The following is an 8,252-nucleotide window of genomic DNA, read 5'->3' as shown; positions in this document are numbered from 1 at the left end:
TTTCATCATAAATTTAACCAAATTGTACATTATATCAATTTTTTTCATAAAATATATCCAACCAATCATTTGTACCAGCTCCTGAAAAAATCTTAAAAATGACAGGATTGATTGTTTACAGGTTAATCTTTTATTCTCAGGGAGATTGCAGAAGGGATGGGTGGGGAGGGGCGAGCTGTTGGAGATGGGATGGGACTAATGAGCATGTAGAAGAGGAAAAGCAAGTGGTCCCGAATATTCATCAGTTCATTTTCAAATATTTATTTAGTACCTATTATATTTCATGTATTATTCTGGGTGCTGAGGGTTCAAAGCCTAATAATATTTCATTTCTATCCTAAAGATGCTTATAATATAGTTGGAGAGGCAAACAAGTAAACTGACTATAAAACAAAATAAAGTTATTGGTTCTTCATTTCATTAATTTTCATTAATTTCTAGAGGTAATTCGTTCAGAGTGTTGCATATTCCTGGACACAGGAATTGTTTCAGGAATGTGCAATTAACTACAGCCATTTAGAGACTTTCCTGAGATTTAATATGTAGAAGCTGGGAAAAAGGATCTCTTTTCATTTGGATTATTAGTTTCTATCACTTGTAACCACAAGTTTCCTGTTGCTACCTCTGTATGAATTTCCTGGGAGATTTTAGATATTTGATAATTTTAAAAAAATGAATGAATAAGTGGATGATTGATTTTTTTGTATCATCTATAACCTATATGATGTCTGCTATCACATTTGGCCTTTGTTTTCACCCTTCCACACCTCCATCTTCCCCCCGCCCCCGCCATACCCACTACCGTCTAAGCAAGATTCAGTATTTCTTTGCATTCCGTGAGATGAAAATAGACTCCATAGGCATTGGTGAGCAAAACGGAGAGAGAGGAGAAAGTACATTATATAACACGTAGCTTTGTGCTGCAGAGCCCCTTTAGTCGTCTCCTTCTAAGTCTCTGCTTGGCTCTCGGATGCTGGTCTTCCCTTTTTTTTTTTTTTTTTTTTTTAGCTTCAATCACTTTATTTTTCTTATAGAAAACTATGTGGTGGCTACAGCTGGAGCCTGGGTCCTCTGCGTGGAAACTCTGGTGTGGGTCTTCACAAGATGGTCAGTGAATTCCTGATACGGAGACTTGGTGAGCACCGTCTCTTTCCAGAGATCAGGAGTGAGATAACTGTAGGTCTTGGAAATGGCATCAAAAGTGGCCTTGGCGAAGTTGCCCAGCGTGGCAGTGCAGCCCCTGGCAGAGGTGTAGCAGTCGTCAATTCCAGCCATCATCAGTAGCTTCTTGGGCACAGGGGCTGAGACGATGCCAGTGTCCCTGGGGGCAGAGATGAGGCACACCAGCACAGAGCCACAGCGTCCAGTCACCTTGCAAGGGACGGTATGGGGCTTGCCGATCTTGTTCCCCCAGTAGCCTCGTCGCATGGGGACGATGGAGAGCTTGGCCAGAATGATGGCCCCACGGATGGCAGTGGCTACCTCCTTAGAGCACTTCACACCCAAACCAACATTTCCGTTGTAATCCCCAATGGCGACAAACGCCTTGAACCTGGTCCGCTGGCCAGCACGGGTCTGCTTTTGCACAGGCATGATCTTCAAAACCTCGTCCTTGAGAGATGCCCCCAAGAAAAAGTCAGTATCTCTTCTCTTTCCCCCATAGTCTCTACATCTCCCAATTCTGGTTCCTGAGTCCTGGATCTTTCTTACTCAGAATAATTTAGCTCTGCCCCAGCTCTTCCAAACCTACATTTCTTCACTTATCACTCCATTCAACAGACAAAAGATACCCCAGATACTAAAATTTACCTTCCTTAGAATATAGCAGAGAGAATATAAATCACCAAAATTTTGAGCCACTTGTAAAAACTGACCAAAAATATGTCTGAATATGAGATTATTTAAATTAAGGATGTAAAATCTTCTTGGATAAATGTGGGCTAGAGCAGAGTGTTTAGGTATAGAAAGATAGAATCTAATTTGGAAATTTATCTTCCCTGGATATAATCAAGTTGGTGTTTTCATAAAGACTCAGTATGAATGTGTATTTTTACCAGAAGATATTTGACCTGATGAACACTTTACTGATAAACATTTAACTTCAGAGGTGGGTGGGTAGGTGGCAGGCAAAGAAGTTGCTGTATCATGTATTCAGCTTCCTGGATGGAGTTTCTAAATGAGAAAATGGGCATTCACTACTATTTCACTGTCTCCATACTTCTCCCTTTTCTTCTGTCCTTTTTTTTTTTTTTTTTTTTTTTCTAATTCTAACTTTTTCAGGATCTAAGTTTCAGGAGGGAGTTCTTTATGGAAAATTGGAAATGCCGAGATGTACTGGGTCTCTGGTTGGGTACACTGATCATTGTTTTTTAAAGTCAGAATTTCTTCTTCACCTGAAATGATGGCTTGGCATACTCATGGGTATATTTCAAATCCTGAAACAAAGGGAGGATGTAAATGTTTATAAATTTAGAACTGTTGAGCAGGAGTCCACAGTTCAATTTTCCTGGAACTGGACAACACATCGTTCTGATTCTTTCTCATATCCAAAGGCACTTTGTCCCATTTTTATTTTGTATTGCTAGTAGTTTAAGTGTATCCTTGTAAGGTCTTTAAAGCTATCTGGCAGTTAGGCAGAGTATAAATTACCTTTGTTTTTATTATCATTGTATGTAGCATTCACTCTGTTTCACTGCCATTAATAAACCATTCAAGCAATGTTGTTGCAATGTATAATATTAGCAGAAGACTCCCTGGGGAGACATATAAGCGGGTGTTTAATATTCTGCTTGTTCCTCAGTCCATCTCCCTGCAGGCAGAGATGTTAGAGCATGTTCAAAGTTCAGTTGAAAAGAAAAGATCTATGAGATTAAAAAACAATACTAAACATGTTACTGTAATTCAGAGAATTGCTTTGCTGTAGCATTTTTGCTAAATTAGAAGATCATAAATTAACAAAGTTAATATGCTCTTGAAATTTTTATTCCTACTGATATTTTCAATTAAACATACAAAATAATTCCCACAGACCTATATATCAGAAGGTCAAACTAATATAGATAAACTTAGAAGCTGAGTGAGTTTTCCACTCAAATACTCAATTATGAACTAGTTTTTGAACAGAGTTAGCTTGTACTTTGTTTTTTTTTTCTCACAATACCTCATTGATGTCTTCATAGAGCTCAGATTCAGTCTTGAAATTTAAATCCACTAAGAGTATATAGTAAAGTGTGGAACCATTCGCGTGTTAAGAAGATGTGAAGTAGTGCATACAAATGAATTTTATGCAACAAAGTGCTGTTGTGAAGTGTGGCCCTGAAGATTTTCAGAAAAATGTTGGATTCTCAAGATCTGCTTAGATTTGAAAACTAACCACAACAGCATGTTGCTGTTGCCTGTTAGGTCCACGGAGCTTTAAAATAATTTTATCTTCATTGCATTGTATTCCAAAGATTTGGTTTCTTGTTCTGGCACTACTACTAATCACTGTGTGACATGAGACAACTCACTGGCCTTTGGGTTGCTAAGTCTTCAAATCTTAAATTGAGGTCTTGTTTTTAGGACTAAGATTTTTTTCCCAGGTCACATATTTGGCTTATATTGGCTCTTAATTCTTCATCCCACTTTAGATAAACTCAGTGTTTCCCAGATTACATTCTCTGGAGCCCTCCTTATCCCTGAGGTGCTAACATGGTAAGGGAACACTGGTGAGATACTATCTTTTGGAAATTCACCAGCACTCTTACCTCTCAAAGGACTAAGATATTTTGAGGTTTCAAATGAATGCCTTTTCTTACATGATACTGAAGGATGTAGAAGAAAATAAAAAATCATAGAACCATAGAACTCATTGAGTCCAACGCCTTATTCTTATTAATGGGAAAAATGAGGCCCAGAGAGAATTGGTTAAGGCCCTAGAGCAAGCAAGGCTAGAAACTAGGTCTCTCTGGCTGCCAGTCTACTGACTTTTCCTCTACTCCAGGGTGTTTTGTCAACAAGGAACTTGTGTATTTCCAAGAGTGATTAGCAACCTCACACATAAAATTCAGTTAATTAACTCAAAGTTTTACTTTCCATTAAAGGTTCTTGGTATGCTATAGCTATACAATCTTGAGAGATATTTACAAGTGCTTCTTGGGCAAGTAAGGTAGTTAGCAGTGATAGCATTTGAGGCTAATCTTGGCAGGATTCACTCAAGAATCTGTGGTCAGCTAGCTAGAGACCATCCTAAAAACAAAATATTTTGTCACGATAAGTCAAAAAAGTGCTCACTGTGCTTTCTGACATTCACTCCTCCGTCATTATGCCAGATGCTGTTTCTGACCTCTGCTGGGTCAGGCTCAGGATTGGAAAGGTGTGAGGGGGCGGGGACAAGGATGAGGAGCACATATGTCTGGTCCTCTTGTCATCTGGCACTGGGAGCTCTTTACATAGCAAGTGCACACTTACTGGCTCTTGTTCTCATGGGGACCTTTTGGTGCGTTCATCAGAATTCTGCACAGGGGACCTCTGACTATAGGTTCCTACCACTTTGTTGAGGTCACATCACACCGTGGGGTAGTCCTCTTTGGTGAGAAGTTCAGCCTTCTCCTTGCAGGGTCATTTGTCTTTCCTCTTAGCTGCAGTCTAATCTAGCCATATTCTTTCAACTTCAGATCTATTCTCTCAAGAGTCAGGCACCAGTCTCTGTGTCCACCAAATTCCTGCGGTCATCTACCAAGTTTTGGTTGCGTCTCTCACTGGGGAGAAAGTGCCCCATTCTTCTCCCCCATGAGGTGGGGAGGGGCACACTGCAGCTCAGGAACAATGTTCTCTAGCACTGACATCCTCCCTCCCCAATATCCTCAACGCATGTATGAATTCTTTGTCTTCTCTCATGTAGCTTGAAAGTGGGAACCATGCACTACATTTGCATGCTTTCCCAGTTTCTCAGCACAGCCAACATATATAGTTTAACCTCTCATTTTAGGATGTGGGGCGCCTAGGGCACTCACTGGATTATTTTCAGCCCTTGATTCTTGCTGAAAAAAGTACATAAGAAGCGTAACTTCAGTTTCTTCATCTGAAACATTTTGAAGTTGGACTTCTTGATCTTTGGATGTTGCTTTGGACTGAATTGTGTCTCCTCTCTGCTCCTCAATACCTCCAGATTCATATGTTGAGGTCTTAACTCCCAATGTGACTGTATTTGGAGATAGGGATTTTATAAGGTAATTAAGATTAAATGAAGTGATAAGGATGGGACCCTAATCCTATAGGATTGTAGGCCTTAAAAGAAGAGGAAGAGGGAGAGGAAGAGGGAGAAGGAGAGAGAGGGGTAGGGGGCGAGATAGAGGAGGGGGGGGAAGAGAGAGAGAGAGAGAGAGAGAGAGAGAGAGAGAATGTCCCTCTCTTTCTCTCTCCACGTGCAAGCAATGAAAAATGACCATATAAGAACACAGTAAGAAGGTACCTTTCTATGAGCCAGGAAAAGAGCTCTCACCAGAAACCATGCCGAACCATGATCTTGGACTTTCCAGCCTCTAGAACTGTGAGAAAATAAATTTCTGTTGTTTAAGCCATACAGTCTGTCATATTTTGTTATGGCAACCCAAGCAGACTAATGTAGATGTCTTCACCTCTAAAACTCTGAAAAAACCTCTCAAACGTCTCATGGCCTATGAAAGTTCCCATATCTTTAGGAAAGAGTTCACCTCTCTCCTCCAATGGCATTTAGACTCAGGGAAGCTTCTCCTTGACTGCTGAGGCTGTTGGTCTGCCTTTACCCATCATTTCCAAACTGAAATCTAGCCATGGCACCCACACTGTTAATGTTATCTCAACAACAAATAAGCTCCACCCCCCACCCCCCAGCTACTCATTTTCTCAGATTTCTAGAACTTGGCTATCTCATGTACTGATTTCCTCATCCATGACATCAATAGTATAGCAATTTCCTGTAAACTATGTTTTGATCATACTGAAATATATTAACTGCGGTGAGTGATGAAATTGCCAGCGCTGTTATTGTGTGAGCCACCCTTTGGGAACAGTGACGACAGTGAGAGATTGCATTCATGACTTGAAATTTGTGATCTCCTCTGAAGCCAGAAAAATGGCATTTATTTGGAAGGAGGAAGTGGAGGACAAAGAACAGTTATTTTAAAATCATCTTATCTACACATTAAGCTATTTGTCTCTTAGTATCGGAATCATGCTTGCATCCACAGCAACAGTTTGGGAATAAGGAAAACGTAAAGCTAAATTTGGGAGGTTCAAAAGATGTCTCTCTCTTCTCTCAACTCCTAGAGCACCGTTTGTTGATACCAACCTTTGACATTTAAATATTAAGCTCTTTGGATATAGGGAATGTGTTTTATCATCCATGCATCTCTGCAAGCTCCTAACAGAATCCTTAGCAGGAAAATAATCCAGATAAAAATCTGAGCATAGAGCCTATCTCATAATAAGCACTCACTAAATATTAGCTGTCATTATTATTAATCCAAAGAAGGTGCTCATTAGTTGCTGATGGATTGATATCTCTTTTGCAACTACTCTCTGTGTCATCCATTCGGTGGAAAGTTATGTGAACCTGTAAAACCTTATTCTATTTTATGTTAGGGTTAGGGATCGAATAACCATGGGGAAGTATAAATGTTTTTTGACCTATACCTTCAGTTAAAATTCCGTAATTTTGAGCATGTTTTGTACGTATATGTTTGTGTACACCGAAATTTAATCACATAGAAGGACAAGTAGAGGTTGCTTTGTTTGAAATTACTCTCTTAAATGATTACAAGTAATGCTTGAGTCCTGGTTAAAAAAACTGCCAAGTCTTCTTGCATCAAAGTCCCAATTTGCATATCACTTTACATATTGAGTCCCAAAGGCTTCCATTCAAAGAATGGAAAATAAAATTAAATGAATCAATTAGTGTATCTTATTGCAATTGTATTCAAACCCAATATTAAGGGCATTACATACAAATTACATAACAGATTTAGAAAGCAATTCAATTTAATCACATTTTAGATTAGGAGGAACAGGAACCCAGTCAAGAGCATGAGAGAAATGCCAGTCGGCTGTTGTACTGGGGAGCTTGGGAGGGGAGTTCTTGTCTGTCCTTGTTGGAATAGCTCTGGGTATTGCCAGAACCAGCTCATTGCTGCAACCCTGACCCTAGGCTGGGATTTCCAGGAGGGGCCTTGGCCCTTCATAACAAGTGATTCTGTTTAGTCTGTCGCTTTTTTGACCATTCGATTCTGGTAATGTTAGAATTTTAAACCTGATGCTGAATAGCCACTAATTTTGTACAATATCTTTGTGCTGGGGAACTTTTTGGAATGTTCAACTGCTCTGTGCATATACTTTGCCCCTCCAGCTGTTTAAAAGAGTTCCTTCCACCTTATTTTCTGAGGCTCTTTCACCCAGCACAGTGTGGGTATCTAGACCTGCACTGTCCAATAGAGGACCCCCTAGTCACGTGACTAGCGTAACTAAAGATTTGAATGCAGAATTTTATTTCATTTAAATTAGTTTAAATTTAAAAACCCCTGATACCTGATTCAGTTATTGCAAAACTTTTCATTGTGCTTGGGCCAACTTGGATATGTGAATCTTTTCAACTCTACATTTTATGAAATTTAAAAACCAATCAAGTATTTAGCATCTGTTTCGAGATGTGTTGTAGGTGTGAAATACACATCAGATTTGTTAGTATGAAATAAGGATTAAAAATATCTCATTAATCATTTTTAGGTTGATTATATGCTAAAATGATAATACTTTAGCTACATTTCATTAAACAAATTATATAATTAAAATTTAACTTGATTTATTTCTTTTTACTTTTTTAATGTGGCCATTGGAAAATTTAAAATTACATGGATGCCTTGATTTGTATTTCTATTGGACAGTGCTGGGCTAGACAGAATGAAACCAGGGAATAAAGATGCTAATATTTGCTTTTTAAATTCAGATGCCACAGTTCACTAATAAGGTAGGCTATTTAGAACAATACATGCTTTCTTTCTTTCTGCTTCCTCCAGACAAGGTAAAGATTTCTCAGTTGGAGAGAGTAAGATGAAAAGGAGCAGATGGGCATCTAAAGACTCACCAGTATCCCTCTGGGAGTCACAGTCTACTGCCTGTGCTGAGGACCCATGTGAGCTGTCCTCTCGGCCAGGCAGTGCAGATTAGGTACCACTCATAGCCAGCACTCTGAAGCAGGCTGGCCTGTGCCCCATGACTCTGTTCAGCTCTCACCCAGC

At 39.5% G+C, this 8,252-nt stretch overlaps 1 pseudogene; it reads right to left on the bottom strand.

Moving 5' to 3' along the window:
- Nucleotides 1-997: 997 nt before the first annotated feature.
- LOC137763657 (small ribosomal subunit protein uS5 pseudogene) lies at nt 998-1,633 on the bottom strand (annotated as a pseudogene).
- Between the last annotated feature and the right edge of the window lie 6,619 nt (nt 1,634-8,252).

The sequence above is a fragment of the Eschrichtius robustus genome, chromosome 4 (genome assembly GCF_028021215.1).
Source record: "Eschrichtius robustus isolate mEscRob2 chromosome 4, mEscRob2.pri, whole genome shotgun sequence".
Classification (NCBI taxonomy): domain Eukaryota; kingdom Metazoa; phylum Chordata; class Mammalia; order Artiodactyla; family Eschrichtiidae; genus Eschrichtius; species Eschrichtius robustus.
The sequence above is the reverse complement of the archived record's forward strand: the minus strand, read 5'-3'. Positions and strand labels throughout refer to the sequence as shown.